Genomic DNA, 9,204 nt, shown 5'->3' on the forward strand with positions numbered 1-9,204 from the left:
GCGGGAGACGCTCTGAGGGTCCCTCCGCGCCCGCCCGGCGCCCCCGGCCCCGGGACCTCTTCCTTGCCGATCACCGCCTCCGGCTGTCCCCGCCGCCTTTGTCTCCTTCCTAGAGCCACCGGCTGATGGGGCAGCGCGGGACGCGGACCCCGGCGCTGCGGTCCACTCCGAACGGCGTCGCCGGTGTGTCCCGGCTGCGAGGGCCACGGCAGCCGTGAGTTAGCAAGGTCACAGAGGCCTCGGTGAGCCGTGAGACCGCTCCTCACCACCCACACCTGGCCCTCGGCCCCGAGCAAGAAGCTGGTGCTGGTTCACGTGGCCCGATGGGGTCCGGTGTCCAGCGGGTGAGAAACAGCAGCGGCCTTGGTGTGGTCCCTGCGAGCTCGGTGAGCTGGAGACCTGTCTGGATAGCTGGCACGGTAGTGCATGTAGGTCTGCTTGCTGGCAAATGGTAGGGCTGATCTAGTTCCTTCTTCAGGGCGATGTTGGTGAAGGTGGCTACGGGAGCCCCTGCCTGTCTGCACAAAATCATAGAACCATGGAATAGCCCAGGCTTGAAGGGAGCTGGGAAGATCATTGGTCCGACTTCTGTGGGAGGAAGACGAGATTATTGAGCACCCCGGTAGCTTGGAAACCTCCCTAGGGCGACAGGGACCATACCACTGCATTCCTGTGTTTCAGTCATTGGTTGTTCTCACCGTAAGAAAATTTATGTTGTGCCTTCTTTTCTCCATGTGGTCCTTTGTGAGGAAAGCCTCCACCCTCTTTGTAGCCCTCTGGTATATATTGAGATTAGCCTCCAGCCTCCAAGCCTTCTCCAGGGAGATAAGATGTAACTCCTTCCATCTTCCCTCACAGGGCAGGTTGTCCTTACCACCCAGTTTAGTGGTATCAGCAGCCTGGATGAAGGTGCTTTCAAATCCATCACCCAAGTCCTTGTGAAGATGGACAGTGTGGAGCCCAATGGCAATCTCAGGGAGACCCCACTTGCAACAGGTTGCCACCCTGAGCTGAAATAATTGGTCACAACCCTCTGAGTGCAGCCTCTTGGCCAATTTTCTATCCATCTTGCAAACCACCTTGCAAAACACAGTCTGCATCTTGCCACTTAGTCCAAGAGAAGGAAGGCTTCCTCATCAGTGGAGGAAGCCTTACAGTGTTGTAAGTGGCTTACAGAACTTCCTAGCTGAATTCATTTCTGTGGCTGCCAAATCCAGAGAGATGTGGAGTGGAACCCTGCTAGAAGTAGATCAATGGAGAATGGATATAGGATTGCTTTCTCAGTTGAGCAGCCAAATAAGAGGGAGGCAAATAATTCAGAAGACAGCCAAAATAAATATTATTTTCTTCTTCCTTTGCTCTGTGTGTGGGGAAAAAGTACCCCCCCACACTTGTATCAGATAAAATGTTGTTCAATCTGAAATGGTGCTTGTAAGTTTTCTGAGCTAGAAAGGAAAGCAAATGGTGTGCTGTTTACTCATTCAGTTATCCTGAAACACGGTGATAAAGGCAATTCTCCAAGAAGTTGGAGGAGGTTCAGTTTCCCAATTTGCATCTCTCAGATAACTCATCTCATCATCTCATCATCTCCTCTGCAAGCACATACATATGATTTAACTCAGCTTGCTGTGTTTCTCACCTTCTTGTTTTCTCTTTGGTCTTTGTTTTTTAGTTTGTGCTTTCCTTTCAGTATTATAGTTGTACCTATTTTTATTCCTAACAAAAAAAAAAAAAAAAAAGCTCTTGCAACTGTGAGAGCACACAGCCCACAGGGCTGGAGCTGTGCACACATCTCTTGTGGTTGAAACAGTCAATGAGGAACATGCCATCTGTGAGCACGAAGCTTTCCTTTCTTGGCACTTCTTTCCAAATACACCACTGAAATTTCTGCTTTGGACAAAAATGCTTACGTGCCAGATGACATTTCTAGTAAATTAGTTTTGTGTGATAGGGCCCTGGGATTTTAGCAGACAGTTTCACCATAACACTTGAAAAAATAACAGCCTGAGAAATCACAGAATGTACCAGAGTCAGAAAATTGCATTGGAACACTGCAATAATCAGATTTTCTTGAATAATCTAATTTTCTTTCGTGCATGTTTTTAGAACTGCTTTTCTGAAAATGAGGAAATGACATACTGTTTGACCAAATTCTTATTTACTCAGTGTTCCCTGAAACAGAAAAGTTTCACCTGCTCCTGTGCAGCATATGGTCACTGGGCTGCAGACCCTGCTGTGCTGACTTAGTACAGTGTTTAATGATCCCGCTGTGGAGACATTAAGATATTTTAAATATTTAAGTTGAAACATTGAGGCTTCCACTCTCAGCTACTGTGAGCAGCCTTGGAGCAGACATTCCCTCTGTGCCTCGAGCACAGGAAAGGAGGGAAGGAATATGGAAATACACCCCAATTATGTAAGTTTGAAACTGAGCAGCAGACTCAGCAGAAGGATTTCACTGTCATGTTGCTTGTCAGACCTGCTTCTTTTGTATAAAAAGAGAAGAAAGATACTAAAGCTGCCTGAAATAGATCTTTTCATACAATTTTTATTACCTGGAGCTGAATTCATGGTTTTAGTCCACTACCCTCCAATAAGAATAACAATTAGTGTTATTTGCTTACCACCATGCAGTCAAATACAACCACATAATTGCAGAAAGAGGAGAACAATGACATGAAAAAAAATCCCCAAATCTGGTAGAAATTTAAATCATACCATTATGCTCATAGTTTGGAAGAACATGTTGCTACAAGGACATTTTAATCCCCTCTTCCTTTTGTGCCTTGTCTTTCTTACATCCTTTACTGTAGTTTAAATTACATTATTAGTTCACTGTGGCAGGGAATGTGTCTTACAATGCTGAAGCATTACACTTGCAGAGTTTTTGTTCCTTCTTTGGAATTTAGTCTCAGCAGTTCAAAAAAGCAGTGCACTGATCACCCTCCTGTTGGATGGTAACACTACCTCGGTTGCAGAGGGATGGTGAAAACACCAGCATACCTGGACAAACTGAACTAGACATTTTTTCTCAGTTTTAATTTTTTTATTATTTTCTTTTCAGTTTGTCCATGCTCTCCTCTAGGCTGGACAGCACTTACTGCTCCTTGCCACTTGCTACTTGGCATCAGACTCCAAATAACTCTGAGTTTAATTCTCTAAGTAAACTTGGTCTAGTGAGTACTTCTGGGAAAAAAAAATTCCTTTGATTGCAACTGAAAAACATGATTTTTAAATGCTCCCATGCCAGGGGAAACCCAACTGTGAGTCCAAGTACACGATCCATAAATTCCCAAAACCAGAACTGAGTGCCAAATAAAATTGCATTATCTGTGAAATGAGGTCGTAAGCATTCTAAATGGTCCCTAAATAAGTACATGGCTGGAACGTATCTGGCCAAAAGCTATCTACACATCGCTGCTCTGCCCCTGCAGCACAGTACAGCAGCTGCTCACCTCACATGGCAGCGCTGCACTTTCCCTGAGGCAATGAAAAATACTCCGAAGAAAACAAGGCTGCTTTACCAGAGGAAGGAAGAGCTGAGGAACCGCTCTGGGCACGGCCTGGGCTTCGTGGCTGAGTGGGAGGAAAGCAGAGCCTGAGCTCCTCTTTGCTACCTGGGCTCAGCCTGCTCAGCGCACCGAGGGAGGCTGAGGCCCCACCAGAAAATGAATCAATGGCTGTAAAATAGAAGTCCTTATCGCAAGAAGTGAGGCATGAGGGGACAAAAGCAGTCTGGCTTTTGCAACTTTCGTCTTGACATTTTCCATTATGTGTATTTTTTGACTTTGCATGCTTTGTTCTTTTTCTTTGTTATATACAGGGGGTGTGATTAACCTCTGTTAAAAGGATAAAAGGGCAACCTGACAGGGTTATCCTGTGGGATTTTTCAGATGTGAATGCAGCGGAGATACAGCAGCAGATAAGAGGCACTACACTTGTTTGCACTAGTGCAGCCACAGCAGAGATGAAAGTCCCATTGTCACAGCTTTTACCCAGGTATGGGGCCCCTCGGTGGGGGGTGGTTTTTTACCTTTATGGTTTCTTTGGTCACCGGCATTCCTGCTTGGATGGACAGTGTAACCACTCAAGTCTAGTCAGTACTTCCTCTCTCTGGTTCATACCACTTTTCTCTGCATAAACTCTAGACACTATTTGTTGTTCAAGACGCTGCAATAACACTTTCACTTCTCTATCCAGGGATGGCTTTGCTTCTTTGGAGCTGTAGAATAAAATTACTGCAGTTCTGAAATACCTTCCTTTTGCTGACAGGTTGCTGAATTGTCAGCATCTTTGGAAGAGTTGGACGCCTCCAGTGACATATGGATGTGCTGCACACGTTGCTGGTGCCCTGTGCAAGGTCGAGTGCTTGGAAAGAAGCCCAAACAGCTTCCTGGCTCAGGAAATGTGGACACAGAGTGAGCAGGACATTGGGGTAATGAAGGGAAAAGAGGACTGACGCACGTGGCCTGCAGGGTTAAGAGGCCCTGGCTACCTGTCAGGGTAATGCTCTCAGGACTGCTCACACGAAATAACCCTGGGGCACCTTGTCTTGCTGAGAAAGCCAAAAGCCTTCCTGTCCCATGGACACAAACCATGCCCTTAGCCAGCTCTGACCTTTGCTTACACCCTGAACTGTCATCTGTGGGGACAGTTGTATCCAGACACCCAGACTGTCCTCCCTATCTTAAAATAGCTGCTCCATTTTAAAGAGATTTTGGAAGCATTTTTTTTTTCCTAAGTGTGGTATCCCCAGAGGAGGAAGGGGTAACAATGCGGTGCTTACATTAGGCAACAGCTCCTAAAAATTATCAGTGCTCTATTAGTGAAGCAGGGTTTACTTCTCAGACTCACCATTTGGTAAGCACCTGTGAAGAGCTGCCAGAAAGGATATGATTGACTAAAATAGTAAATTAATTGATGTCTGGTGGCTTGTATTTTGGTCTTGGATGGTGAAAATTTAACAAGCATAAAGCTCAGTGTCAAAGCAAGAGAATTTTTGGGAGCCAAGTGCTTTCCTATGAGTTTTTCCTATTTCTAATCTTGATTTCCTTTGTCTCTTTCCATTCAGGATGAAGCAGCAGCACTGGACTACTTTCTTTGCTGTGGTAGGAACACAAACTGGTGATGGATTTTGATCTGACTGGTACACAAGGATATCTACAGGGTGAGGCTGGGTACAATACAGGGGTTTCCCCACTTTTTGCTGGCTGGAGATGCACCACCCCAGAGCACAAACTTGTCTTTGCTTGGGTTCCCAGAGTGATTTGTGCACATTACACAGCATGAATACTTTGTAAGACCAAAGCAGCTCTGCTTTCTGATGTCCTTGTACTTGATGTGGTACATGAGGATTGGTTCTATTGATTAGCACTAAAATGTTGTCTCTGCCTATTTTTGCCTAGTCCAAAGAAGGCTTTTCTGGCTAAAGCCAAACAAAACATTTTGTACCATTCCACCCAGCTAGCTGCAATAGCCTTGGTGTAAATCCCTTGTGATTTCCCTACAGCATTACTTTTACCACGTTCCTGGACTCCCTGAGCCTGACACTAAGCACAAGGATTTTGACTGTAACAAAAGGGGTGAGTTCACCAAGTATTGCTTCACAAGGAGGAAATTAAAATAAAATGAAATAAAATGAAATAAAATAAAAATTAAAAAAATTAATTCCCACTTGTGCTTTGTCCTAACTGACAGCATTTAAACCTGTGACAATGACGTGGCTGCTGCTGGCAGCTGCAGCTGACAATGCTCTGGTGGGGGTGGAGCATCAGGCTCAGTGAATTCATGGTAGGTATCTCTGTGCACTCAGCTTTCTCTTGTGCAGTTGCAAGGAAATTCACCACCTGAGCTATGCAGGACTACTCATTCAGCTGGCACAACCTCGCTGCCTGAGGAAGTGCTGTTTATATGAGTAAGGGCTGTGGAGCATCTTTGCTGCCCCTTCAGAGCTCCAGTGACTTGGCTAGGAAGTTGCATTTGATGAAGCATGTCCCTAAAGTACCATTGACACATTTACTTGGGTGACACCTCAGCTTTTCACACTGCAGGAGCATTCAGGCATTGTCCAGCTGTTGCCACACATTTAGATAGGCTACCTGCCAAAGATAAGTAATTGTAGTGATATATGTGAGAGCAAACTTTTGAGATTTTTTTTTTCATCTTTTGGTGTCTTTGCTGGAGAAGAGTTGCTGATGAGAAGAAATCCTTACTATGCCAGCAAGAATACTTGTCTAGCACAAACAGTTTCTCCAGTAAAGTTGTTGCAGCCTCCGTGAATTTTTAACGTAGCTACAGCTTTTGCTCTTAATATAACAAGGCTTCCTGGAGTATATGTTCTAAATCACTAGCAGCTCAAATGCCAAATATCAAATAATTAATAACAAAATTTACTCCCAAATTAAAGACAAATGTAATGGTCCAGAAATACTCTCATTAATCATTCTGTAGGCCTGTAGAAATCAAAAGTCATGAATTAGCCCTGTCCTGTTCCTCCCTAAGCCACGGCTTAAAAATCAGTAGTCATATTTTTGTGGTTAAATCATTCTGAATTATTTTGTTCACTTTGTGGTTACTTGAATCTGTATCTCATAGCTGGATCATGTATTCAATTATGATTTGAAGTCCCCACAACAGCTGCAGATTTCCTGTTTAAGGAAAGCCAAGATTCTCCCATACCTGATGCATTATGGGTAAAGAAATGAATGTTGTTACTTTGCTAAAAGTGCAGGTATTGGCCACTGTGAATACAGGGGGTATGTTTCAAAGACAAACAATAATCTACAGAATCAAGTATTACACTGGACTGACTGTGAAATTTTATCTTCACATGCCTTAGAGTTAGTTTTGTTTCCTAAAGCATTTCGCCAGATAAATACTCGCTTTCCCCGCTTTGCATTAAGATTTTGCATCTTAAATATTTTTTCTACTGCTGTGCTTCAGGAAAAATTTTAAGTTCTTGTATGCCACAATCCACCAGGACTAAAATTTCTGATACAAAAGCAGAAAACAGCTGAAGAGATTTATAAAAAGGCCCTAGGAAACCCAGCTTTAGTTGCAGCAGTATTATTAAATTCAAGCCTCAAACAGAAGAAACAGGTGGGCATGGCAAAGGGTCCTTTATCCAGCATTACCTGGGGAGAGTGAGGATGCTCACTCATGTAGCTCCCTGCTGCTTGAGCTCTTTTGGTACAGCACTGTGCTTCAGCTGCAGAGCTGTGCAGGCACAAAACCTGGGTGTATGCTATGCCTAAATTGGGGAGGGGGTGGGGGTGCACATCTACACGTGGGAAGCAAGTTCTTATCACCTGCTGCCTGCAAGCCAAGCACATCTCCCTCACACATGAAGGCCCAGTTTTGCCCTGTGGTTTCCCCAAACACCCCCCTCCCTGCATCTCTGTGTAGCTGTTGCTCAAACAGGAACTGTTTTGCCTTCACAGCCTTTAGCAGATGATGCTTTAATCTCCCTTTGGCATCTCCCTGCCAGTTGCCAATGCAGCCATGTGCACATCTGAGAGCAAATTTTCTAGGACAGCACTGGGAGGTAAAATGCTTTCCTTATTTTTCTCTCTGCCTTCATCCTAGCTCCTCCAGCTCCCTTCTCTGACCCCTTTTTATATCATCCCCACCTTTTGCTGGCCTCTGACTGCAAAAGCAAACTGGTACTTGTTGCTGGTGCTGGGACCCTTATATAGGTCAACTGCTGTAAGTCAAGAGTCTGAGCTGCAGTCAGCCTGCAGCTGCTCCATGATGCAGGAGGGTAATTGGGCTTCCACTTCTTGTGCCACTTGCCCCTGCCTCTCTTCTGCTTCCTTGGCAGATCCAGAAGGGCCATGCTGTGCCAGCCCACCTGGCTGCAATCTGCACAGAAATCCCTGGTTTGTCAGTCCAGGAGCCCAAAGCAACTGAAAGACCTTCCCAGAGCCATGGGCATGGGGCTTGTCCTACTGCTGGGAAATGCTTCTGCCCAGTGTCCTTTCAAGCAGACATCCAGAGCTGCAATTTAAAATGTTACTCAGAAATGTTCTATGCCTGCAGGTGGAAGGGGGGAGGTGGCATCTGCCAGCTGTTGGGTTGCCCTGAAAGGCTGTTTTGTCCACAGTGAGACCCCCTTGCCCTCTCCAGAGATGCCAGTCCATAGAGGAGTTACCTCACCAGAGAGAAAAACGTTGAATGATGCAGAGCTGCCCTCCTTGTTACGTTCCTTCTTGGCTTGCTTAGGCCTCTGAGCCCCCCTGACAGTGTTTTGTAGGGTCCTTAGCACGGTCTCAGCATGAGCCTCAGTCCCTCTCCTATCAGCTTTCAGTAACAATAAATTGAAAGCAAATCCAAATCTTTGCCCCATCAGAAACCGCAGCTGCAAAGCTGTCCTATTGTTTCATAAGCTGCTTTTAGTTTTGAGCCTTCAGACCTGTGGCACATCCGCTGCAAAGGTTAAATTCAAAATTTGCTGCACAAGCGTAGTGAGGAAAGTCTGTTTCTCAGCATACTTGAGAGTCCCCAGCCCCCTCCAAAACAAAATGGAAGTGTCTCTGGTTCAAGGCAGCCCACACGGCAGCGAGCTGCAGGAGCTGTAAGCTATTATTTTAGTTCCCAAGAAAAGTAATTACTATAGCAACCAACACATCCAAATGGCTCTTTGGCTGCTGCCGAGACACAAACAACTTGCACACAAAGGCACATCAGAAACATGCTGTGTAAAATGTTCTCCAGTAGCTCTGTGTTTTCCAGAGCTCTATAAAGTGTGCGTAACAGGCTTCTGAGAAATGACTGCCAGAATAACAGCAAGCAATTGTGCTGTGCCACAATCCCAAAATAACCTAATCAATGGCTCAGTATATTTGCCCCTGAAGAGATGAAGCAAAAAAAAAAAAAAAAAAAAAAAAGCAGAGGCTCCATTTTAAGCCTGTGCACCGGGAAGTTTCCAGCAGAGCTGAAGATACATACAACAAACAGACAATAAAATGGTGGGGGAACGTCTCTGCTTTTGTTCTGCCTGCTGATTGCTGATTCCAGTTCCCTGCAGGCTTCATGTGCCAGCTCATCCCCTCGGGCTTGTACAGAGAGTGTTGGAAAAAGGGATTTAATTACAGCCTTGTAATGCTGGAGGGTGTAAGAAGCAATGTCTGCATTCCTTTCTGTGTCTGTGCAGCAACCAGCCCCCACAGATCACATCTCCAGCTGCAGTGCTGGGCACATCACTGC

Source organism: Fringilla coelebs (assembly GCF_963513975.1).
Source record: "Fringilla coelebs genome assembly, chromosome: 3".
Lineage (NCBI taxonomy): Eukaryota > Metazoa > Chordata > Aves > Passeriformes > Fringillidae > Fringilla > Fringilla coelebs.